The sequence below is a fragment of the Gallinula chloropus genome (assembly GCF_964237585.1).
Source record: "Gallinula chloropus genome assembly, chromosome: 10".
Taxonomy (NCBI): Eukaryota; Metazoa; Chordata; class Aves; order Gruiformes; family Rallidae; genus Gallinula; species Gallinula chloropus.
Window position 1 is genome coordinate 1,673,289 of NC_140095.1, and position 25,914 is coordinate 1,699,202.

Consider the following 25,914-nt stretch of genomic DNA (forward strand, 5'->3'; position numbering starts at 1 on the left):
AGTGATTCAGTGACATGCAGTAATGCTGAGGGGATGGATATAGATAGAGTTTAACAGACAATTAATTAATAGAATGTCAACTGTTTGTCGTAAAACTTGCTGTCTGGCGTAAATCTTGGTGTTTGCTGTGGTGTGCATGAGTGAGTGACTGTGAAATCAAGTTACTGTAAACTAAGGAAAGGGCCCCAATTTGTAGTCCCGAATCCCTGTGAAGAGATTGGTTGGAACTTGTGGTAGATATTAGATGGAGGTTGAGATCAAAAACTTAATACAGATCTCGAAGAGCAATAAAACTAAGAGAAAGGAATATGTGGGAAATTAAATATTTCCACCGTGTCTAATCTAATTGATCCAAGATGTGGTGAATCGCATGCAAACAGTTCCTGTGAACCATATCCCTTCTTTGTCTCCTATAAAGTTATGAGTCACATGGTGTAGCAACTTTCTCCCCCTGATGTCCAATAGAGATACAGATAGAAACTCTTGATTAACTAAACGAAACTAATCTTTTTCAGTGCACAGAACTGTATAACTGAACAAAACCAAAACTTTATTACTATGCACAACTATAACAACAATAAAAAAGACACAATAAGAAAAATAATAAAAATAATAATAAGTGCTGACAATACAAAACATTCAATTTTAAAGCGTCGCTCCCACATATCCGCATCAGCTGGAGCAGAAGCCTGGGTCCTCTGCCTAGAATTAAAACAACAGAAAAGGAAAATTTTGATTCTTTCTAAGTTATCTGAGCTTGAAGAGACCTTTTAGTCTCAGTAACACCCACCTGTCTGGTTGTTCCAGTGGGTAAAGCCGCACTCGTTCGGAAGGCGATGACAACCTGAAAGTCTAATGGCAAGGGAACAATATACCACTACAGCCATAGCAAGGACGTTGTCCCTACTGCCTGGCTATAGTGCTGTAGAAAGGAACATTTACCACTCGTGGAGTTGTAGGCGCATCCTGTGATTCAGGCAAGGGAATTGGGGTCTCACCCTCACCAGCGCCGGCCACTTTGTACTGCTCTGCTGCTTGACTGCGTGTTCACCTAACTGTGTTTTTGGACACGCGCAGGCGCAGTTTTCCCCCTACGTCCCCACAGAAAGTACTAGAAAGGGAAGGTTCAAACTGTAACCGTCGCAGTCTAATCCTAAAATGATGGGTAACAATCAAAGTGGAGCCTCTAAGAAGAATCCCCTAGGGTGTGTGCTAGCCCATTGGAAGGAATTGGTGGGATCAGGAGGCACTGAAAAGAAGAAAACACTTATGAAATATTGTAATCAGTAGTGGCCTTGGGATAAATTAGAAGATGGGGCTCAATGGAACATTAGATTATAACACCTTATTACAATTGATGTTATTTCTAAGAAGAGAAGGAAAATGGGATGAAGTTACATATCTGGATATGTTTTACACCCTCCAAAACCATCCAGAGTGGCAAAGGGAGTGTGGATTAGTCCCACCACAAGATCCTATGGTACTAGCACTCGAGAGGGAGAATAAAAAACACAAAGGTAAACTGAGGGGGTGTTGCTCGACGTGCAGTATAGGGCAGAGGTGTACCAGACCCGATAAAATTTACCAGGTACCAGAACAGGATCTGAACGATATTTTTAAGCCTCCCCCTTGGCTGCAGGAACAGGATGAGGACTCGGATGCAGCTTATACTTCTCAGCAAGTTATAGAGTCTATTTTCCGCACGTCAATCTCACCTCTTTCCGGGGTGTAAACCTGACTCGCACGTTGTAGCGCTGTCCCGGAGTCAGGGTCCCGGCCGAGGGCAGCACCTGGAAGACACAGCGCTTGTTCTTCCACTGCCTCAGCAGCTTTTGTTTAATGTAAAGTGGCAAATACTTGTCCACCTGGGCACAGGAAGGAACCTTGTGAGGTCTCTTTGGGCTGTGAGGACAGACCCTCAAGTTCCCACAGGGCTCTGAGACACCGTCACAGTGCCAAGAGCACCCACATCCAGACCAGATGTGGCCACTACAGCCTAGAACTGGAGGGAAAACCTGTGGGCAGGGCAGGCACACGGGCAGGCACCATACTTGGAGGAGGACGAATGGGTGAAGGTGGCAGAGAAGTGAAGCATCAGCTGCTCCACAAGTCCAGGTGAACCAGCCTTGCTCCATACCCTCCAATCTCCCTCCCACGAGCCGTCCCCACGCGGTGAGGCACCCACAGCGGCAGAAAAGGCACGAGAGGCACAGAAAACCCAACCGAGAAGTTACGTGTCCCGCGTCGTCTCTTCCTCCTTTTCACAATGGGCTCATTCACGGTGATGGAACAGGGGACCTGGAGTTGGTTGTGGAGCTGGATGGTTGCTTCCTGACTCTGTCCACACTGGACAGCAGCAAACTCCAGTCTGTCCCTGGACACGCAGACGGATGGCTCAGCCACACTGGCACGCAGACGGATGGGAAATGTGGGGCCTTCTTCTGCCTAGTGAGGGGCAGAGCATCCAGCTGAAGGTCCAGGCAACATCTGCTGCTGTCCCCAACCTGACAGCTGCCTCAAAAGGCCGTGCTGGCACAGGGAGGTGAGGAAGGATGCAGTACCTTGATGGGCAGGACAACATTCACTTCTCCCACCGGCAGGTTGGCACTCTGCGGGTCAAAGCTCACTTGAAAGGTCTCTGTCTCACAGAAGGGCAGGTTCTTCACGCAGCCCAGATCCACACTAAAACCTTGAATGGGTGAAAATAAAGCAGCTGAGATACACCAGCATCGTGAAATTGGTCACAAGTATGTTCAGACCGTATGGGTGTCCACAGGACTGTCAGGCAGAAGGACCCTTTGTGTCTCCAGAGAAGACAGCCACTCCTTCTCTCTTGTCACCGCTCAAAGGGAAAGGAATTTCACAGCCTGAATTCAAGACCCGCAGGGTAAAACGGAAACCCATCAGCTGAGGAGCACCAGCAATTCCTTCACCAGGCCCCCAGGAAGGATGCGCAGATCTCTCCAAAGAACTTCCAGGGAAGATTCCCCTGTGCTGTGGTGCTGCTTGGAAGACAATTTAGAGGAGACACCTGACCACCCTTCAGACGCAGCAAGTCACCATCTGATGGTCCTCAAGGACCTGTTTTGAAAGCCTGTTTTGACCTCACAGGCTGTTGTCTCAAGAGAGGCTAAAGCAGCACTGTGCCATTACGAACTCTAAACAAAGCACTTCCAAAGCACCAAGGGTCCCATCTGCTCCCAACACAAGCTCATGGAGCGCACAAAGACACTCAGGAGATGCTCCTGGTAGCCAAGAGCAGAAGATGCTGAGAGGTGACCAAGGTGATCAGCCCACGGAGCCCCCGCAATGAAGCGTCAGGGCAGCCCAGGTGGCTGCACACTGCGGGCCAGGAGAGTTCTGGCTGCAGAGCACCGAGCAGGGGGAGGAAGGAAGAGAAAACGATGCAAAAGAGCACTCAAAACCCTTCCCCGTGGCCCCAGCTCATCTGTCAGAGACAGGTCCTTCAAGCCCGCGGGAAGTCTCTCCAGCATGGGTTACCAGTGCCACACAGAGCCCGTCCGTCGGCGCAGAAGGACGTGGGGAGCTGCCCGGGGTTGGTGATCTTCACGACGTGCGTGTGGATGTCACCAAGAACGACGTGGCCAAAGTCCAGGATGTACTCGGGCAGCTCCACTCTGGAAGGAGAAGCAAGGAGAGTCCTTAAGGTGGAGGAGGATGCAAACAAAGCAGGTGCTTCTGTAGTCACTGCTGGAGAAACTCCAGCCCATGAAGCCCAAGGTCTGATCTTCTGCTAAGAAGACTTTGGTACGTCACGGGGCACCCAGGTCCAAGCTTTTATCAGCTACTAACAGGTTCTTAGAATAAAATGAGTTTAAACAGACACTGGGCACAACTCCTCTGCTGTGAAAAGCCACTGGAAAAAAGTCCTCAGGCTGCTCAATGGTAGCACGTCCAAACTGTCAGGACCAACCCCCTTCTCAAGTCCCCAGCTATTCCCAGAGACAAGGAGCTCCCAGGAGCAGGGGCGCACCACTGTGCGCTACCATCAGAGCACAGGGGCCCTACTAACTTGAGAAGCCTCCGACGAGCACACTGGTCAAAGGCAGCGTCCTCTGGGGAACCGGAGGAGAGAGCTTTCTGCTGCTCCAGGGCGTGCTGCTCTATCAGCATGTTCTCCATCTCCATCTGCAGCCCAACGTCCAGCTGAGGAAAACAAAGACAGTGGCTGGTTAGCAAAGGGAAGTTAATCCCACCCTGCTCTTGGTAAGAAGCAGGAAGAAGTCCTTCACTCTGAGGGTGGTGAGACCCTGGCACAGCTTGCCCAAGGAGGTGGTGGAGGCTTCATGCCTGAAGACATTCAAGGATGAAGCTTTGAGCAACCTGATTTACTTAAAGGTGTCCCTACTCGCTGCAGGGGGTAGATGGCCTCTGCATGTCCCTGCCAATACAGTCTATGATGGGGTCCTTCTGTCCAGCTGCTCAGAATCTGCCAGGACCATATCTGAAGGGAGATGAACTCCAGCACCTTCGCCTGCTCAGCCACCCTTATGCAAGCTGATCTGACCAAACAAGTCAAGGACCTGCCAGAGCTCCAACTAGCTGCCTGTCCCCAGCTGCTGCCAGGGCAGCTCAGACAAAAGCTCTCTCCATGAGGGAACCACATCAGCGCTGACAGCTCTTGGAGACACATCTCAGTTGCTTGAGCACAGTCTTCAGGACCTCCCACTCGGGCACTCAGGAAGCTCAGGCACCCACGGGAAGGACTACTACCAGAGGAGCCCCATGTTTGTGGCCAGCCCAGGGGAGCCAGCTGCAAGGGGGACAAGTGACACAGGGAGAGGGTGGCCCCTGCCAAACAGGGCAGCAGCCGGTCTCACCACAGTGCCAGAGTCGTCCATGGGTGGCTCGCTGGCTGTGGCCTCCCCGACAACCACCGCGTCGTCTCTCTGGCTGCCTCCTCCAAGCTTTTCTTTTGCCTCTTTGAGGATGTGCTCATAGTTCTCATTTCCTGAAGGAAGAAAACAGCCACAAATAGAAGTGTGGGCGCAGCGGCGTCCCCGTTAAAGCTGGGAAGCTCCACACCCCCAGTGTTGGCCCTTCCCACAAACACATTCCTCCAGCAACGCATGGAAAGAGGATGCTGCTTTTCTTCTATGTTCTCTCCCACCCATCTTCCTCCACACAAGGGAGCATCTCATCCCCCCCACCCCTGCCCAAATCCCTGCCAGCCCACATTACAGCTTTCCCCAACACTGCTTTCTAGCTGTCCCCTTTATCCAGGCCACCAACAGATGACACTGGCCAGGATGGCTCTCTGGAGCAAAGCCCATGTGCTTCTAGAAAGCAACCAGAAGAACAACAGCCCTGAAACCTCCAGGCTTGGTGGAGGTGGGTGTGAGCTGCCCTATGAGCATGACGACACAGGGGGACAGAAAAAGACCCCCAGGGGACCTCCCCGAGGAGCAGTCAGACAGTGCTCACCTTTGATTCTCCTCGGAAGGTCCAAATAAATCCTGGGAAAATTCCCCTCTCCTTTCAGCCTGATCTCTTCTGGCTCCAGGTGACCCACTTGGATCTGGAAGGTCCGGCAGAAGACTCCAGGCACTCCCGGCAGGTGATAGACAGTGAGCACTTGCTCTCTGCCAGGTCCAATGTAACCCTGGAGGTGTGGAAGAAGAGGAGGGGAATTCAACCAGAGGGCTTGGCGGAGGGGTGGCTCAGACCACCGGTAAGCTGAGATGAGAAGGCACCTTGCAGGTTCTCACACAACACATCGCCTTCCAGCTTCCCTGCATCCAAAAGCTCAAGTCTCCTACACCGGGCTGTGGTTTGTCCTCCTGCCAACACTGCCCACCCTCTGCCAGACCCAAGCAGCAAAGAAAAGCCCTTCTGCCAGCTGCTGTGGAGGAGGAGCGGCGTGCCCAAACTCTCAGCAGGGCCAGCAGCTCCTGTCACGGCACTGCAATGGCTCCCAGGCTTGTGTCCAAGAGCCTGACTTCTTACTCATGAGCCCAACCAACAGCTCCTGCCTGGGTGGTTACACCGAGGGTACATGGCACGATCTAGACTCACAGTGACCTGCAAACTTACACCCCTGGAAAAGCAGAGGCAGAGGCTCGGACGAGCTCCAGGGATGAAGGGGTTCCCCACAAATCCCCTCCTCACTGGGCTCCTAGAGAAGAGCTGTCTGAGCCTGGAGTTGGGCTCATGCCAAGCAGGTTGAGAGCCAATACAAACAGGTGGCAACACTGCTCAGGGGACAGGGCACAGACACAGCTCTTCTCAGCTCACTGGGCTGGACCTTCAGCTCCCTGCTCGCCCCCCCACGCTGCAGGGAGAAGCTGCTGAGCAGGACACATCCTGCCTCTTGGTCCCCGGAGCCCCGGACTCCAGCTCCCAACACGGCATCTGCAAAAGCAAGTCCTGCCAAGCTGCTTGCACAGCAGCAACTGCCCAGGGCCAAGCAGAGCCGTGTCCTCTGGAGCAGTGAAACCCCTGGAGACTGGCACGAGGACATATGAAAGCCATTTGGCCTCCTCTTCCCATTGCCAGGAGGGACACGGATAGGAATGCTGCTTCAGCTGAGGGATCCAGGCAGAACCCAGGCACTGGGACAGGGGATGCTACGAGCTGGAGGAGCGAGGGGCCAGCGCGAGTTCCGACACAGGAGCTGCGTGCCCAAGAGAGGGACTATTTACATCCTTAGTGCTGACAGGAGGCAGGCAGGGACCTGGAGGAAGTCCTGTCCCACCACCCAACCCTGAGGGGAAGGAGACGCTCAGGAGACCTTGCACCATCCTGCTCCAGTGCCGCTACCAGCACAACTTCACCTGGTACAACTAGGACTCTGCTTGCCCAACCTTTTGTTCCTCCCCTATAACCCCCTCCTGGGCAGCCTGATGTGGAGCCAGCGTCAACCCCTCGTGCTACTCACGGTGCTGGGCAGGACCAGGGGCACGCCAGGCTGAGGACTGTCCGTGGTGGCCGTGCTGGGGCTCAGCACCACGTAGGTGAATCCCATCTTCCCGCTGTTCCGCAGGGTGACCTCTGATTTGGTGACTTCGGTAAACAGCTGGAGAGAAGACAGAGGGGCGGGAAACTGAGGACACACATCTGGATGTTGGCAATCTCCTCCTGCTGACACTGGGATGAGAGCCGATGGACACAACACAAGAGAGAGGCAGAGGAAGAGGGACGGGCACCTGACTCTCCCAGGCCAACCTGAGGAACCCACGCAGGGATTTATGGCAGCGCGCAGAGGTGCAGCAACCACCACAAAAAGCTCAGTAATAAACTGGGGGATGCCCCACTGCTGGAAACATCTGGTCAGGCTGGATGAGGCTCTGAGCAGCCTGACCTAGTGGAAGATGTCCCTGCTCAGTGAAGGTGGACAAGATGACCTCTAAGGTCCCTTCCAACCCAAACTGTTCTAGGATTTTAAGATACAAGTCCTCAGCACTTTAAGGCGTCATCTGACAGCCAGCTGAAACACAAAGGAGGACCATGGCTCCCACCAGGAAGCTTCTTCTGTTACCAGCCCCCTTGAGCTGGGGGTGCTCAGTGGTCTGGACAGCAACCCTTAACTAGTGCCAAGGACCTTCTTGGCCGAGCCCCTATTCAGTCTCTAATCCATCTCCAGTGAGCTTAGTTCCCTCGGACTTCCCCCGCTTCTCGGATTGATGGAGCCCTGGATGGAGCCCTGGATGGAGCAGAGCCTCTGCAAAGGCTCCAAGGAAATTCAGGACAGATCAAGGCAACTGCCCCATCCAGCATGGCCAGCCCACCGTGCTCTCAGTCACCATCCCTTGACCCACTTGTAGGGCATCACTTGTCTTTACGAGGCAGCCACGTACTTGCTGGGATGCCTGGATTCTGCTGGCACTGACAGAGAGGCACTAAGGAGGCATTTCAGAAGGAAAGGGATTTGCAGAGCTTCCAGGGACAGCAAACCAAGGACACGGGGCAAGATGTACAGGGCCAACAGCTGGCAATGTTGGGGGGGCTGACTGAAAAGAGGTAAAATGGGGATTGTTCTGGGACATTCTCTCACACGGTGACTGAAGCCCACAGTAACATTGTTCCTGGTTCCTTTTGTTGGTCTATGGAGAGCACTGAAAGAGACCATCTCCTTGGACCCCAGGATCCGGGAGCGGATCTGCAGATGGATGTCTCAGGGCACAACTCCCTGGAGATCACCGCCTGCCCTGGGAGCCAGAGTTCATTGAAGAGGAGGGATTCCCAGCTTCAGGAAGGGCAATGGAGATGACCATTAAAACCAGCTTGGACACAGGACCTGTCGCCCCAAAGCTGCACCTCCAAGCCAAACAACCAAAGAAGCCAGTGAGAGTCCTGGACCTCGGTGGGCAGCCACCTGCCAGGGATGGTCTCAAGGATTCCTGCCAAGAGAAGTGCCTGGTACCTGCAGCCCGCAGTCCATCTCCGTGCTGTCCAGGAGGTAGTGGATGAGCGAGGCCTCCCCACGCAGCGCAACCTCATAGGTCGGGCCTCCCTCCACGCGGCACAGCGCCGTGACGCGGGCAATGATGTCTGCATGGCCAGAGAAGGTGACCCTGACCCGCTCGCTCTCGCCCGGCTGCAGCACGCCGTACAGCGGCAGGATGTGGAAAACCTGGAGGAAGGGGAAGAGACACTGAGACATCAGCTGTGGAAATGGGTGCAGGAGAGGAGGCAGCCACTGCTTGCAGCAAAGGACAGACGTGGCTGGAGGGCCTCTTCCTCAAACCCAGTCTCATCCTGCAGCCACCCTGCCTAAAAGTGGAAAGACCATGGGGAAAATCTTCTCCCATACTCAGTAATGAATGCGTAAGCTGGGGGAGGCAACGCTGGTGGGAGGTGTAGAAAATCACCTACCTCTGTTTCCAGGGTGTCATCTGCATCTGGTGGCTGTGGGACAGAATCCCCCACCCCTGCCAGGGCTTCAAGTGGTTCCTCCACACTCCCATTCCCGAGGATGCTCTCTGAAGGTGCTGGGCACTCCAGCTGAGCTCCCTCCTCCTTTGGTGGTTTGGCTTTTGTGAAAGAATTTGGTGTTGGAGGAGTTAACCTGGAAAATAACAAAGCTTTGATGGTGGAGCTGCAGTGGGAAGGAGGGAGGGCAGCAGGAGCAGCTCCTTGGCAGGATCCGGCACCAAGGTGGGAGCTCAGCAGCTCCATAAGTGGGTCAGAGCAGGTCAGTGCTTGGGAACGATGCCGGTATAGCGGCAGTGCCGGCAGCCGGGTGCAAGGAGCAGCAGATGGGGACAGGGGTGAACACCTCACCAGGGTGGGGAGCGTGGCAGCAAAGGGAGACACACACGAACCCTGCAACAAGCCCAGACTGGAGGGCAAAGGGACAGAGCCAGGCAGCCATGGGCTGGTACAGACCCAGCAGCACCCTCCCAAAAGCACCTGCCACCCCAGACCCTGCCTTCCCCACCTGCAGAGCCACGGCAAGAAGTTCTGTGGCTCAGCCAGACATAGATGAAGAACATCTCCCCAAGAGTGACCCACAGCCGCGGGTTGGTACGAGCAAGCAGCGACGCTGGTGGCTTTTTGTACGTGTAACAAGGCAGGATGGAGCCAGAGCTGGAATGGAGCCGGGGCTGGGGTGGGTTGGAGCCTCCAGCCTGCTGTGCCTCAACTGGACAGAGCCCAGCACTGCACGGGACACCCAGGTACCTCAGCTGCCTTCGGGCAGCCTGACTTCTTCTGGGTGAGAAGGGAGGTGCCTGTGCCAATGGGACACACGCACCGGGAGTGCCTGGAAACTCTCCAGCCACACACCGGTCTGACCACCATTCTGTCCATCTCACCGTCACCAGCCCTGACGGTTGATTCCCTCCATGTCACACCCAGTTAGTTTCATCTGATAATTTACAATACCAACAGTGCTTAACGTGGACCAGAAAAATAGATCTGACATGCTGCCCTTCTGCCGGGCTCTTAGTGAGCAATGTGAGGTGTTAATAGCTTGGAGACCGTCTTCATTTCCAGCTCTGCCACAAGGATCACATGGTGTCTCCTGAGGGACCCTGAGAGAGCACATTACCGCTTAATTAACATGCGGAGCAGAAGAGGGAGCTGTCCTAAATGGCCGCAGCGCTAACGAGCCAGCAAAGGGGCAATGCCAAACCCTTTGGAGCAGAGGATCCTGCCAGAAGGACACTCACGACCCTCAAGGCAACAGAGCTGGGTGACTCGGCATCTGCTGGAAGAACCAGCACCTGCGGGCTTGCGTCCAGCAGAGCCAATTGTTCTAGGACTCGGAAGAGCTGCCCCTCAATGGGTAACTTCGCTCCGTTTCCCGGGGCTGTATGGAAAAACCATTGGCTGCTGCAATTAAACTGCCCAGAGTCAACTTCTGACCTATGCAAGAGAGGCCACAGCGGGAAGAACCGCTCGAAAACGCCTTTAGAGATGCGCTACAGCACAACTGAGAGATTGCTCTTGGGCTTGGAAAGCACAGGCCAGTACTGGGTGGCCCTGGTGCCAAGGGACGTGGGGACAAGTCCTCCTACTGACACCTACTGCTGCACCCAAAGCCGCAGCAGAACCCACCGGAACACACAACACACAACGAGCGCCGGAACACACACAACAGCCGCTGTGTGAATGCCATGGGCAGCTGAACACATGAGAACTCAGTTCAAGGTGGCGCTTGCCTCGAGCCGTGGAAATCCCCACCTCAAGCTGTGGAAAAGCCCCACTCCCTGGGCACCTTCCCTGCCTGAAGCTGGGAGGTGCTTTTTCCACAAGGGAAAGTGAAAGGGATTTGTCGGATGCTACACAAACCATCTCAGGCTTTGCAAAGGACAAACGGGACAGCGGACGAAGAGCTTCAAGGAGAGGTACACGTACCTCAGGTGCCTTGTGGAGTCGTCCATCAGGAACAGCCAGTGGTACTGGACGGGCAGCGGGCTGCAGTTGGTCATCTGGATGTGGCGCTGGTGTTCAGTGTCACTCAAGACGCAGCCAAAGTCCAAGGTTGTGGTCTGGATATGGAGATTTGGGAAGAAGACTTCTCCCCGAATGGTGACTTGCTCCTCATGAGGGTGCTCAGGAAACTGTATCTTCAGAGTTTTCTCTGCTTCCCAACTATTCCAACCCTCTTCAAAAGCAGGGTTAAACCCGATGGAGAGATTAAGTTCCTTCCCGGTCCCCAGCTTTATGGGCTGCAAGAAGATGACGAGTATTAACCACTGGTGTGATGAAGTTCCGAGGTCTGGTGGCACAAAACGCCTCAGTGTTCAAAGTGCAACCCCAACGTGGGCTTCTTGCTTCAGCCTTCATTTTCTTTATAACGTGCCCCTGACCATGCAGCACAACTTTCTTCTCTGAGACTCTCAGGCTCACCCCCTTGTGCTCTGCACCCATAATGCAAGAGGGAAATAAATCCTGGCGTGCCCTGACTCTAGAGGAACCCCTTTGTCTTCACACTCAACATGAGCCCTAGGGCACTGTGCCCTCAGCCTGGAGAGGGCTCATCACCTGCATGGCAACGGTGGCCGTGCTTCCAACATGTCTCTAGCAGAGCCCATGTCTCACACCTCCCACCGCCAGCAGCGCAGGTGACAAGCGCCTCGGCCTTCCCAAGGGCAGAGCTGCCCCCAAAGAGAGCAAGCAGCTCTTCAGGTCACCCAAGGAGGGCTTCCAAGAGACACCTTCACCTCACGGTTGGCCCACACCTAGGTTCCTGCTCCGAGTTGTCTTAGAGCCAGGAGGTATTTCCCCAACTGAGGTGGTCTTTTCTCTCCTTTTCAAACCTGATGCTGTTCATGCCAACTGACTGCCAATTCAAAGGAATAACCACCTCTCCTGGAGGGCTTCCCAACGGAAACGCATCCCCATCCCCCTCCTTCTTCAAACCCCACCAGCGGGAAGGTCTGGGGCTGCTCACCTGGTCTGGCAGGGGCTGCTGGGACGCACTGCAGACCCAGAAGGGTTGCTCTACCATCAGGACGATGCTGAGCGGCAGGGAGGAGGTGTTTTTTAAAGAGAGAGGCTTGTACTGAAGGCTCAGGACATCGCTGGGTTGCTAAAGACAAGGGGAAAAAACAGGGAGGGGGGTGACTCACCGCCCTTCGGTGAAGTTAAGCAGTCCCACCTCTAAAAACATGGTTGCTTTGCTCACAGACCACCTCACGGGGGGGTTGGGGGGTGAGGAGGGCGCTTGGCATCGCTCGGCCACAGCGACCTGCTCTCCCGCCCCAGTCCCAACACAGGAGGATGGCTGTGAGAGGCCCATGCTGTTCTTGTGGGTCCCACACACCTGGCCATGGGCTCAGCAGCTCGATTCTGCCTCCAGCTCAACACAGGCAAAATAGAGCTGGAGAGATGGACCCAACCCCACAGGGGAGAAATGATGATCTCAGTGTTGATGGCAATAGCTTGGTCCTGCTCAAACCAATGGCAAAGCCCTGAGGACTTGGAGAAGATGTTTAACTTCCTTCCCTGAAGGCCATCACACCCCTCCGTGGGCTTTCAGTCCTCAGCCATGCTACTAAACACCAGGACCCAACCCAGAGACCTACCTTCTCCACCCAGAAAGACATTGCTCTGGGCGACACTTGCAGGGTGGGAGCAATGAACTCGCACGTGACAGCCACTTGCATTATCCGACTCTTCCCAAACTGGTTCCCCACGATGGCATGACACACCAGCCGCTCCTTCACTACCTGTGGGCAAGAGTCACACGTCACCCACCAAGTGCCAGCAGCGAGCCCAGAAAACACCATGGAATTTGCAAGCCGTGGACACAGAAGGAATTTGATAGCCTGGATAAACCCATGCCATGGGATCTTGGCCATCAACCCTCCACAACTATTACACTGCCATAAAGCTACAGTCACTGGTCTCCTTGCTAGTCCTCTCTTCATGCTCCATCCTACTTATTCTGCTCTCCCAAAATCCTTAGTGCTACACCCCAACGTCCACAAAAGGCACCCACAAAGTCAGGTGGAACTGGAATAATCCCCCCCCTCCCGCAAACTGTTATCGCCACGATGTGCCCTGCTGCTCAGCATGATCATCATGCTGAAAAACATCATCTAGGTCCAAGCCACTGCCATGGGCAGGGACACCCTCCCTAGACCAGGCAGGCCAAAGCCCCATCCAACCTGGCCTTGAACCCTGCCAGGGATCCAGGAGCTTACACAGCCTTGCTGGGTAACCCATTCCCTTGATTTCTCATGGTTCTACTTCCCCAGGTTCCTCCCCCTCCACTCTTCACAAGAATCACAAGAATCTCAAGGTTGGAAGAGACCTTTGAAGATCATCGAGTCCAACCATTCCCATCCTATGCTAAACCATATCCCTAAGTACCTCATCTACCCTTTTTTTGAACACATCCAGGGATGGTGACTCAACCACCTCCCTGGGCAGCCTGTTGCAGGCCCTGACAACTCTTTCAGTAAAAAATTTTTTTCTAATATCCAATCTAAACCTGCCCTGGCACAGCTTCATGTCATTTCCCCTTGTTCTATCTTCTGTCACCTGGCTGAAGAGACCATTGCACACCTCTCTACAACCTCCCTTCAGGTAGTTGTAGGTGGTGATAAGGTCTCCCCTCAGCCTCCTCTTCTCCAGGCTAAACATCCCCAGCTCCCTCAGCCGTTCCTCGTAGGATTTGCCCTCCAGCCCCTTCACCAGCCTGGTTGCCCTTCTCTGCACTCTTCCCCCTCTGGTACAGCTCCACAAGCCAGCTCCTCCCAGGAGCCTACAGCCTTCACAACTCTTGGGTTGTACGTGCACCGCAGGGAGTTGGGCTTCTGACCAACCTCAAGAGTACCAACTTCTCAAGACCCAAAGCTACATCTGCTCCCCATGCTCTTGCCTCACAGGTGCCCTTCACAGGGCTTCCCAGTGCCCTTCTCAAGATTTCCAAGCAAGACACCCTCTCCAATGCCCTAAGCATTTTAGTTTCTTTCTTGGACCTTTTTCTCCACCTCAGCAAAACCTCGGGACTCACAACTGCACGGGGACAGTCCCACCGCAACCAACTGAGCCGGGAATCACATCTTGGAGCCTCCGCCGAGGCAACCCTTTCAAAACACCTTTCAAAACACAGCAGGAGCTTCATGCAGATTTATTCCACCTTCGCCTAAACATCTGTGCCCAGTGAGCCTGGAGCAAGGGAATGCGCCCCAGGCTTAGCTGGCAGCTCCTCTGCAGAGCTTCCCCTGGAAAGAAGGGGCCAGGAAGAAGACGACACAGCGATCCCGCTGAGCTACCCCCGCTCTGAGCTGCCATCCAAGGGCGCTGCCGGACCTGACCGCCCTTGGGACACGGGGCCGGCCGAGAGCCTGGGGTGAGCTGTTCTGGGAATACTGATACAAGTGGAACTGTCACTTCTAATGATCCCTGGGAGCAGCTTCCCCCATGGAGAACATCACTCCCACCATTCTGGCTGCTGCGCTGGGCTCGTTTTTCTCCTCCAGGACTGGGCTCTAAGCAAGCCCTCTGCCCATGTTTGTCTGCAGAGGGAAAATAACGCTGCTCCCAGACGCTCCCCTCCCTTCCCAGGGCCTTTGTTTTACTCCCTGCTTCCCCCAGAGAAATTACCTCGCGGTTTCTCAATCCACTCCCTGCCTCTGCTCCTAGGCTAAGCCTAACTTATTTTCTCTGCCCTTCCTTCCCTGTAACCCACCGTTTGCCCCTGTTCCTTCAGCCCCTATTTTGGTATGGGCAAGTTGCCTTGATGGTAGCTATAGAAACACCCCAAAAAAACCCCTTGGGAACTGATGGTGGCCAGCAAGGAGTGCAACTGGTGCTGACATGGTCACTCGGGGCGTTGAGATATTTTCTTGAAAGCACTTGTTCATATTCCCAGGGAGAAGTCAAGGGGCTGCAGGAGAAGCCCCAGTGGAGGTGATGCGATGGGGAAAGCTCAGCACCCGGGGGGGAACCTCACCTGAGGAGTGCTGGAGGAGCCTTCCAGAGTCATCTCCACAGTCTGGCCTGGCATCAGCTCCACTGTCAGGGGTTGAAGCTTAAACACGGGACTGGCAGGTCTGGAGGTCTTGGAGGAACCTTTGCCCTTGGTTTGGGTGGCAGGGAGACAATCACGACGGGGAGATGGGGGGGAACCTTCCATTCTCCAATAGAGCTGATGGATGCGTCGTCCTGCGTTCGTTATCTTGAAGCGGTAACAACAGGGACGTAGGCTAGAAGAGAAGCAGAGATGGAAAATGGCTCAGGAACTGCCTCTTCCCAGCACCCACCTGGCTTCAGTGCCCCGCTGGCCTTATCTGACCACTCACCCAGCAACAAATCCACCTCCAAAACCACTGACCCAGCTCAAAGTTACACCAAGAGCCAGACCCTGGTTGCCCCTAAGTTTATCAGCATCCAGCAGCCGGTCTGTTTGCGCAGACCAACCCACCCAACCTCAGGAGACTTCTCCTCCATTCAGGGCCGGTCCTGCAGCCACCATGGCTGCTCCGTGCTGTGGCAGCTGGCAGAAGAGACAGCAAGGAAAACAGGCAGGAGAAGGGAGGAAAGAGTATCTACATCTGATAGAGAGCAGCCTGGCAGGGGACAGGAGAGAGACAGCAAGCTCAGAGATGATACAGGGCAAAGACAAATTCTGCTGCTCCTCCCGGACTCCCTGGGGCAGAAGGGAAACCGAACAGCGCTGGTAACTTAGCCAAGGAGTTGCTAACAAGCTACTGCCAAGGTTCTCTGCCGCTGCCAGACGATACTCCACAGCCAGTGAAGAAGCCAGCAAGGCTACTGCAAAAAGTACTGTGTACTGTGTTTCTACTTGTAATGTCACGTTTCCCTGCTGGAGGCTTCTGGAACCTGCTGTTTTCTTCCAAATCTTAACTCCATCAAGCCAGAAAATACATGGATTCTGACCCAGGGCAAGTCGGGAAACATTTCCCAACTGGTGTCTGGCTCAGTGGCTTTCTGAGGGAATCGAACAACTTGAAAACCGCCCAGAAAACATTTCTAAAGGAGTTCCTGGGGCTTCAGTGGCACCGAGCCAGAACTTGGAGTGCTGGAGGAGAACCGGCCCCAAGGATTTCAGCAGAACTCCTCCTTGCTGGGCCCACAGTAGAGCCCGGAGCAGACAGATAACTTACCTGAAGTGGGGGCCCAAGTTGAGCTCCGGAGCAAGTGGTTTGTCCGTGACGATGGTGGTGCCAATGCCGAAAGCCCGGATCAGGACGTTGTAGCTGTGGCTGTTCTCTATGGACACGATCACCTTGTCCTTGAATTGTTCAATGTCATCCAAGTTTGCTATGACAGTCACAGCCACCTTGGTCTCGGGGGGGATCACTCCTTTACTGGGCTCAATCCTGCAGCGCGAGCGTTTGCCAGCCTGTAAGACACGGCAGACGCTAAGTGAGCACGGACACCACGGACCCTGCTCTCTGCTGGGGTGCAGGAGAAAGGACTAAAGACATGAGGGTAAATCCATAAAGGCTTCGTTTCCCTAAATCCAAGCGTCTGGAAACAGCAACTATGCTGGAGCTTGTATTGCACCCTCCTTTAACAGACCCACTTCTTTAACCCTGTTTTGCCCAGCCCAAGGGATGCTCATCCTTGGGAGAAGCTTTATTCCCCTCCAGCCTCCCCTAGGGAGAGCACACCAAGGCAAGCTGCATCTCTCCTGGCTTCCCCACAGACGGGTTTGCACAAAGGCTCAAGGCCAGGACTGCTCAAACCCCACTGCAGCAGCCACGCAGCCGGGGGATATGGCCGAGAGCCTGAAGGATAAACTCTGCCAAACGGGTTGAGCAAAATCCTGATGCCCAAAGTCTTCTTTCCCCAAGAGTTGGGCAGTGCTTCCCAACAGCCCCCCCAGGACTGAAGCACTCCGTTCCCACTGATCATCAGCCGCAGTGAGGTGCCCTGGCACTCTCTGCTTCGGGAAATCCAGCTCTGAATGTTTACAGAGGGGCAGTGAAGAAACAAGCAGGAAGAAACCTGCCAGCTGTGCCCTGTGGGCACGGCCCCAGCTTCCTCTCTCTTCCTCTTGTGTTTTCCAGATTGCCCTTTACAGATGGGGCGATCAGGGCACTGGACCCCCCAGTCCTTCTAAAGTCACATTCACAGGGAGCAAGCTGGCAGCAGAGCAATGGTCTCCATCACCAGGAGGAGCTTGAAACAGACGCAGAGAGAGCAGGGAGATGATCAGGAAAACCGTGCTCCTTTCAGGAGAAAAAGGCTACGGGCTTCTCTTCATCTCAGAGCTCCAAATACACAGCTCAGAGCAAAACACCTCCCACAATGTAAAGCCAGAACTTGTGAAAAGGACCTGGCATCAATTTCTGCTCAACCATCCAGGAAAACTCCCTGCCTCAGTGAGGGGTACCCCAGTGCTGGGCTTCTCGTGCTGCGCTGCGGTGGAATACCTTGCTGCTCTCTCAGATAGCGACATGGAAACATCACGTGCAAAAATCAAGTCCCAGGCTGCTATGGAGCCATCATTTCTGTTGGGAAATATCCCCACAGATACTTACCACCTCTGCCCGGAAGGACGCAGGGATAACACTCTGGTTGGAGAGGTAGAGAGTGCGAGAAGCGTCCGCCAGAACTTGGATATCGCCAAAATCGATCTTGCTGGGATACACGTGGACAACTGGTCCCTCTCCAACGGCCTTCAAGCTGATGTCCTGTCCAGGTAGGGAAGATTAAAAAAACAAAGGCAAGGGAAAGTTTAAAGAAGAGATGGCTCTCAGGGCACCCCTAGACTGGAGGGTGATTACGGCTGTCGGTCGTTTGAGGTGTTGTAACACTGATGCAGAAGGCCTGGAGCAAGTGTGGGATCTACAGTGATCCCATCAGGAAGCCACAGGCCCCTGTTACTGGGGGATAAAGAAAACCAGCTCCCCACACTTGTATTTTCCCCCTTGCTCAGCTCTCCTTCCTCTACCCCATGCCTGCTCCTGCCCCTTTTCTTGCTCCCGCTCCTTTTCCCGCTGGATCTTGCCCCAAACTGTCCTCTAGGACTTCCAGACAGCCACACTTGGCCGGTAACTTCTTCCGCATCCCCCACAAAGCTGCCCCCTGAAAACCAGCGCGAGCCCCCAGCAAAGCAGGCTCTTGGCAGCAGAGATCACGTCCGTTGGCTGCCTCTCGGTGCTGCCTCTGGGCACTCCCAGTACTACAGGAACAAGAGATTCATTATTCATTCTGTCCCTCAAGCAGGATTGCTTTTCTCTCCAGAGCCTGAGACCCTCCAAGTTTTCTTCTTGTAAAGGCCATGGTAGGAGGAGGAAGACGGGTTCCTGTGCTGAGCCACCTTCTCACAGCGCTAAAAACCAGGGAACTTCATCTGCTCTGGTTGGACTTCACCAGTTCCGAATCATAGAACGGTCTGGCTTGGAAGGGACCTCAAGGACCAGAGAGCTCCAACACCCTGCCACAGGCAGGGCCAACAACCTCCATGCCTGGAGCTACACAAGGTTGCCCAGGGCCCCATCCAACACTCCCTTGAACACTCCCAAGGATGGGGCACCCACCCCTTCTCTGGGCAGCTCCTTCCAGGCCCTCACCACTCTCTCTGGAAAGAACTTCCCCCGATATCTCATCTAACCCTTCCCTCATTCAGTTTCACTCCATCCCCCTTGTCCTGCCAGTGTCTGCCCTTTGGAACAGCTGATTCCCTCCTGTTCCTCTCCTCCCTTCAGGGACAGGAAGGCTGCAATGAGGTCCCCTCAAAGCCTTCTCTTCTCCAGGCTGAACAAGCCCAGCTCCTAAGAACACTTCAACCTTTCAACAGAACCCGAACACACAGAACTCCCAGCACTGACAATCTCTGTGCGATTCACCGGAGGACACGGAGTGGGATTTAACCTCAGGACAAACCAGCCTCTGTGATGGAAAACCTTTAACGATGGCCCACTCGAGGAAAAGGCACTGACAGCTGTCAGAATCACTAGTCCAGTTCAGGCAGAAGGAGCAGCGTCTGTAAACACTCATCTCTTGACAGCGCACTGTGCAAGAGCCAAAAAACCCCCAACAAGCCACGTACCAAGGCTGGTACCTCAAAAATAGGAAGCTAAAGCTGTGTGATGATAGATGTTTCATCGCTCCGGGAGGAGGGAGGTAGGGAGAGCTGAGGTCTTACTGATGCTTGCCCAGAGCTGCCAGGAAGAAGGAGCTGGAGGGAAGAGCTGTGTCTCACCAGCTGCCTTGGCTTCCCGGTAGCAGTGGGGTGGAAGCAGCAAAGGCAGGGCAGAGCCCTCTGGAGGTGGACACAATAACATCTGGAAGATGCTCAGGCTAGCTGCTTTTAACGAGGGAACGTGCACTAACACAATGAATCCTCACCAAGGAGAAGGCTTATTAAAAAGCCAACGAAACTCTTCATCTGCTGTCTTCTTAAAGGGGGAAAGAAAAACCCTGTTCAACAGCGTGACGGGCAATGTGACACCCGTGAAAGGCGACAGGAGTTTTGCTCTGGGTAATACTGCTGCACGTACAAACCCCAGCACCACTCTGGCTTTGCTTCTGGGTACCATAACGTCACGGTAGATCCTTTAGGAAAGAAGAGCATCTGTCCCTGGCAGACAGCCGTGGTCCAAGTGACCACCAGTAACCCCAGGTCTGGGTTTTACCAGCTCCTTCCCACAGAGGATGACAGAATACGCCACACCAAAGCTGGCACGCAGCCGCTGCAAGCCCAACACCAAGCGACAGACACCCAGAGGGACTCAACGCAACGCAAGGTGCGGCCGCAGACTCGGTATCCGCGCTGACGGGGTGACTTCAGAGCCAGCTCGCGCTCTGCTCCATCGTGACGCACTGCAGCCACTCCCCCGGGGTCAGGCTGACGTCACAGGATCCCTATGGGGAGGATTTGCCACCAGTGCAGCATGTGCAAGTTGATGCTCTGCTAGCCCAGAAAACTTCAGATGAATCCACTACTCTGCTTAGGCTATAGGAAACAGGGAGAATGCCGCCCCATGGCTAGAAACTCCCATCCCTGAGCTCAGTACACCCAGGGAAGCCTCTACCGGCGCTCGCGGCAAGGGAGCGTAAATGCTGCATGTTAAAGACCGACTTCACGGGCTTGTGGAGCCACTCAACCCCCTGCCAGGGAGAGCTGGGATCCTCCAGCTGAAGCACAAGGAAAATGAAGATGACGTTCACTTCCAAAGGCAAATACTTTAGGCAAGGTGAAGCTTTGAACCCAGAAGCCGTTAGCTCAAGGAGAAAAGATTTGCAAGGAACCTGCAGTTAAACGGCAGGCTGGTTCTAGAGGGCAGAAATCCCCCTTTTCCAGGGAAACACCCCGTCTATGCCCAAGCAACTGGTTTGTCCCACTTCAGGCTTGCCTGTCTCTCCTACCAGCACAGCCACAAAGGCCAGGCTTGAGATGTTTCCTGGCATCCAGGGATTGAGCAGCATTGTTTCCATCTGTTTTAATGACAGTTTCAATCCCCAGCCTGCTTTCAAAAGGCCAGCCTCCCTTTTGGGTACAGAAAGCTTAAGGTTCCTGTAGCATCCTACTTCATGCTCAGAGAGATGGCAAGACATCCTGAAACAGCCGCTTCCAAAGTTAATATCATTCTAAACTTAAATTTAATTAACTACATTTGTTCTAGATTTCAGCTAGATGAAGCCAGGACACTACACAAGGCATTCTCCTGCCTACATCTTGCTGTCACTGCTGCTGCTGTGCATGCCTGAACGCTAACAGCATCTTTCAGGAGGCTCCAGAAACATCGTCAGGAATGCTTCACCATTTCCAAGCCTGTGCTGGAAAAAGGAAGAGTCCCTGCCTTGCAGATGCCAGGGGTGTGGAGATGCACAGGGCTTTACGCAGATAAGACAGATACTTCTCGACGTGATGGGCCAAGCTCTCAGCGTGGTTTCTCACACAGGCTGTCCCAGTGCCCTCCTGAACAAAAGTTCCTGCTCTGAAGCAGCAGCTCCTGCTCACCTAATCACGCAGCAGAGTCTCAGCTCCAGGGACCATGCTGAGTTGCAGACTGCGCTCGTTATCCTGTCTCCCCTATCTATAATGATGTGCCACATCGGACTCTCAGACTGTCACCTGCCCAAGAAGTCCCACCAGCCTTCCTCTCCTCTAGACCTTGGCTGTTGCTTGTACCACGAACCCCTTTCCTTGTCCACCCTGGCTGCGTACTGCAGCCCCGGGAAGGATCCCTGGAATTAGGAACCTCGAGGACTCACCAATGGGGATTTCTTGTTCCCAAGCACAGCGAGCACAGCAGAAGCAGACTGATGTCCCAACTTCTGGGCTTCCAGCACCAACGGGACCCTGACAGTGCTGTAAGGCTTGATGATCCCAGAGAACACGGGGCTGCAGTACAGCACAGCATCACCCTGCTTGTGCTTCTGTAAGAGACAGAATCAAACCCAAATTCAGAGTGACCTCCGAAGAAACCTGCACTCCTTAACGTCTACCATTGGAACCCAGCTAGGAGAGCGGGATGGGCTTTGAATCCCAAGGGGGTCCAAAAGCTGCTGCACCCACAGGCATACACACCCATGCCAGCAGCCTCCTCACAGCAGCTTTTCAACACCCTGCATAAAATCAACCTAAAGACTAGAATACAAACCTCTTCCCAAAGTCTATATGCGGGGGGGGGGGGGTGTGGTGCGGTTCTTCTACACCCAAAGGTTTGCTGAAAACAAGAACCCATCTGAATATAAACCAGCAAGGTCTTACCCCACCCCTTTGTTATTATTTTTCATCCCCTTAATAAACCCCTGGATAACTCTTGAGGGCAGATGCGATGCCAAACCTGAGGAAGGAGCCTGTAGCAGGCTGGAACGCGGCTCTTGTTCACCAGGGTCAGCGGCCGCTCGTACTGGAAGTTTAGGAAGCACCGGCCAAATGTCACAGTGGGGTCCCGCACTTCCAGCTCAGGAGCGATGCATCTAGGCAAAGAGATGTCCCAAAGGGAATTAGAGATACTGAGAGAACGTAGAATTTGTTTCCTCCTTGAATAGGGCACAGAGGAGCGGAACACATTTGTCACTGTCAGACAGACATGTATTACCCCGACAGCAATAAATCACCTTCAGCTTCCTGTATTCCCTTTGATTCCCACAGCAAGCCCTGAGCTCTGGAGGAACCTTCCCACCGAGGACTGGTGCAGTACGGCCCAGTATCTCAGCAGAAACTACTCCCTCCTCTCCAGAAAAGGGGCCTGAAGAGCCTCAACTGCTTGCTGTGGCGATGGAAGGTCCGAGCCAGCCCCTGCCTTACGCAGTGGGTGGTTGTTAAAAATAAAATCACAGCCCAGACACTGACCAGACGGCGGAAAAGCACCAGTGAGCTGCATCCTACTGGTAATGACACCAACACCCACAGCACAGCGGGATCCAGCCTGGCTGCAGCAGGGATGACTTCCAGCTTAAGTGTGAGAACATTCATGCTCAAAAGGACCAGAGGGAAGCAGCAAAACCTGAGCTCTCCTCAGCATCAAGGACTCTGTTTCTCCTTCGGAAGATCTTGCTGTTATTTTTCCTGCACCAGTCCTGCCCTAAGCCCCTTCCCCATTAGCACGTGCCTTTGTTAAGCCAGACAGACACCAGGCTGCTCCCCACATCCCAAAGGAACACTGTGCTTTGGTGGCAACACAGACACAGTTCCCCCACTGACTGCTTGCAGGAAGGAGGAGAGAGACAGCCCTTTGGAAGTCTGTTACACCTCACCCACCAAAGAAATAGGTCTATAATTAATCTAATTAATATAATTAGGAAAAGGCTGGGGGCTGTGCCTGTCTGGTGAGCACAGATGCTCCTCAACACTGGCTGCTTTCAAAGCCCTGCTTAACGAGCTCATTAAGTAATACTTCTCGTTTGGAGCTGGCCTTTGTGTGAGGGGAGGAGAGACGATGCACCAGGAGAGAGGACACGCCGCAAAGGAAAGCGCCGATACCTGGCTGTGAGGAGCAGCCCCAGCACCTCCTTGCCGACACCGTCCACATCCACCACCAGCGCCAGCTTGTACTTCTTCACGGTGTTGGAGCACAGGGTGACCTGGTGACAGAGAAGACCGTCAAAGACCTTCACCACCCCCAAAAACTATCGTTCCGTGTGTGGCGTCCCCTGATTCTCCTTCCATGGTAAGGAGAAGGATTTTCCCCTAATCCTTCTGCTGCTCCATGTGTAGAGCAGAGTCTGAGAGCAATAAAGGTCTCCTGACAGCATCTGCTTGGTTCAACACCCTGTGTGGTTAACAGGGTGTGTGTAAGCTGAATTAAAGCCTAATCAGACAACTGCTCTGCTCACCACTGTATTAAAATTAATCTCAGTTCTAATCTCAGATACAACAGCGTAGATCCCGGGGCAATGCATTACCTCAAACCCAGCGAGTTCAGCTTTACAGCCAGGGCCAAATGCCAAGGGCCCCAGAAGTTGGGTGCAGGTCACACGTGGCAGAGCTGCTTCAGCCCCCCCTAGGGATGGCTGCAGTGAATGCAGCTCCTCTGCTCACTGGGAGAGGGAAAACAAGTCCGGGAAGAAAAGCAAACTGCTTTACACAAGGGCATCTCTCTAATGGCCACCCGCTGTCCTCATCCTTCCTCTGCCCACGGTTAAGCCAAAGCCACAGCTCCACGCAGCGCTCAGGCACACACGTGGCTTCCGCACCTGACCGTAGGGCACAGGATGCTCAGCGGATGGTTCTGGAAACAAACCGATGCCCCTTCACAAACATCCCGGACCAACCCAAACAACAGAAGTGCATCTATCTGCCTCCCATCACTAAAGCCCCCCCCGGACCCTCCCCACCAGTGAAGCTTCAGCTCCATCTGCTGAAGCACGGCCGGACGGATTCTCCCCACACCTTGATATTCCTGGATCCCAGGGCGCGGATGGTCCCGCTGCGAGGCTCGATGGTAAATTCAGCCGGCCTGATGGAACCTTCAACTCCCCATCTCCAGGGCTCAGGATCGTTGTTCAACAGCCAAGCAGCACTGGTAACGCTGGGCCCTCCCGAGCCGTCCCCGGGGATGCGAAGGTGGAAAGTCATGGGCACCAAGGAGGTGTTTTTGAGGCGACAGGACAAGGTGTGAGGGAAGCCTGGGGAAGAGACACACAGAGGGATTTATGCCCCCGTTATCCCACCATTCCTGGGCTGAACAGCCTCTCACGGTAAAACTGCGCCTGGACTTTGGCTCTCTTCAATCTCAACTGCAGCTAATTGAGAAGCCCAGCAAGGAATTAATTGCCATGGAAGCTCTGTGCCAGGCTGGTGATGGAGATCCCTCCTTGGCAGCTCTGATGCCCAAAGCCATGAGTTTTTCTCTCTCAGCTGCCCCGACACCAGCACCGGTTACGTCTCACGTAAGAGTGAGCAGCCAGACAGAGCATTTACTCCCAGAATCGGATCCGTAAAACTCCCCATGAACACCCCCTATGGTTTGCAATACGGAAGAGCAGGTTGGCACCAAGGAGAAGCTGCAGTAAAAGCAGGGATGGATGAAATGGGGAGCTACAGCCCGATGCAAAGCCCTCTGATGCAGTTTTGTTAGCTGGAGCCTTACGGCATCTCCTGTTTCAGGGCGACCAGATGGAGCACGTGAAGGTTTGCAGCCCACTTGGCAGGAGCTGAGCCTGACACTGGCTGAGAAATCAGCAGAAGCCGTGTCTCACCTTCCCTAACGAACGGCGACGTCTCATTACTGCTCAAAAAGCTCTGACACCCGCTTTCCCTGCCGCACCAGTGGCATAACCCCACTCAGTGGGGATGTTCTGCAGAGGCAGGAGACCAGCCCAGGAGAAGACATCTGGTTTGGCTGGCCCATCTCGATAATGGCCCTTCCATCAATCCACAACTGATTTCCCATTAAAAACTTCAGCTCATCTCAGTAAAAAGCCTTTTGTGAGGCAGAGATGGAGAACCAGAACCTGCATTTCAATGGAGCTCTGGATGCTCAGCCACCAGCGCTGCTGGCACAGCAGAACTGGGCTTTCGGGGTGGGGGCACACAGGGAAGGAGCTCTGCGCAGAGCTATGGCTTGGGCATATTATGGGGTATGTGATAACAAGGTGCCCTCCCAGCACTAATTAACATTTCACACTAAGGGTCAGGGGACTGAATGGCTCCTGTCCTCCCAACATTTATCCAGAGCAGCTCCAGGCTGGTTCACAGCTCCATCACCCTTCTCCCCCTCCAACATCTCCCTTTTCCCCCAACCCCAGCGTCGCCCTTCTCCCCCTCCCAGGCACCGCCCTTCTTCCCCCCGCCAGCATCACCCTTTTTTCCCCATCTCCCATTCCCGGGGCATTTCAGGGACTGATACCCTCGCAGCCATTCTGCTGCCAAGGGTATCAGTCCTGCTTTTAACACCCTGAAGGCTGCTGCTGCAGAGGAACACACATTCTGGGTGCTCTGAGGTTCCAAGCGCCCTGTTTCGGTAACGCATGGACCTCTCGGCCCACGGTCCAAGCCCAGGGCGCACTCACCAAAGGAGACGTCACCGAAGCAGAGGGCAGGCACATCGAAGTGGAGCGTTGGTCCAATGACGCAGCCACTGTGAGGACAGACAGACAAGGCACTGGCTGAGTTAGAGAACTGCAGAGCTTTCAGCTCTCCCTGCTGCTCGGGCGGGTAAGAGCCGGTGTCAGAACCACGGCGGGTTTCAAACCAGCCCCTCACACCCTTGCCCTCATTCAAGGGGACAGGAGGTGGCCAGCAGCTATCAGATGGGGCTTAGGGCACAGTGTCAGGCAGGATAGGGCAAAGCTATGCCCCCAAGTTGGCTCAATGAGGGGCCCCAAACAAGCGATGGCTCCGTGACTCAGTTTCCCCATCTCTAACGCATGGGTAGAGATGCCCACACAAAAGCGGACTCAATGGAGTAACCCTCCTCAGGTTCCCTTCTTCTCAGCTGGAGCCAGCGTTTCCATTGAGTGGCTGAGCGTCTTCTCAGGAGATCTGGATCCACACAGTTATCAGAATCCTAGGGAGCGCACAGACACCCACCAACCACAACAAGAGCAGCAACAATTCTACACAGG

At 54.2% G+C, this 25,914-nt stretch overlaps 2 long non-coding RNA genes and 1 pseudogene across 3 annotated transcripts in view; 1 reads left to right on the top strand and 2 right to left on the bottom strand.

Moving 5' to 3' along the window:
• Positions 1-25,914, top strand: part of LOC311195307 (nischarin-like) — a 441,558-nt pseudogene that overhangs the window by 321,679 nt on the left and 93,965 nt on the right. The gene's annotated exons all lie outside the window — the stretch shown is intronic.
• On the bottom strand, positions 1,716-2,608 carry LOC311195469. Its single transcript, XR_014617509.1, has 3 exons — positions 2,562-2,608; positions 2,224-2,445; positions 1,716-1,790 (listed from the first exon to the last, which is right to left on the bottom strand). It is a non-coding gene; the product is annotated as an uncharacterized lncRNA (long non-coding RNA).
• LOC311195181 lies at positions 4,882-6,937 on the bottom strand. Its single transcript, XR_014617488.1, has 3 exons — positions 6,899-6,937; positions 5,446-5,623; positions 4,882-4,972 (listed from the first exon to the last, which is right to left on the bottom strand). It is a non-coding gene; the product is annotated as an uncharacterized lncRNA (long non-coding RNA).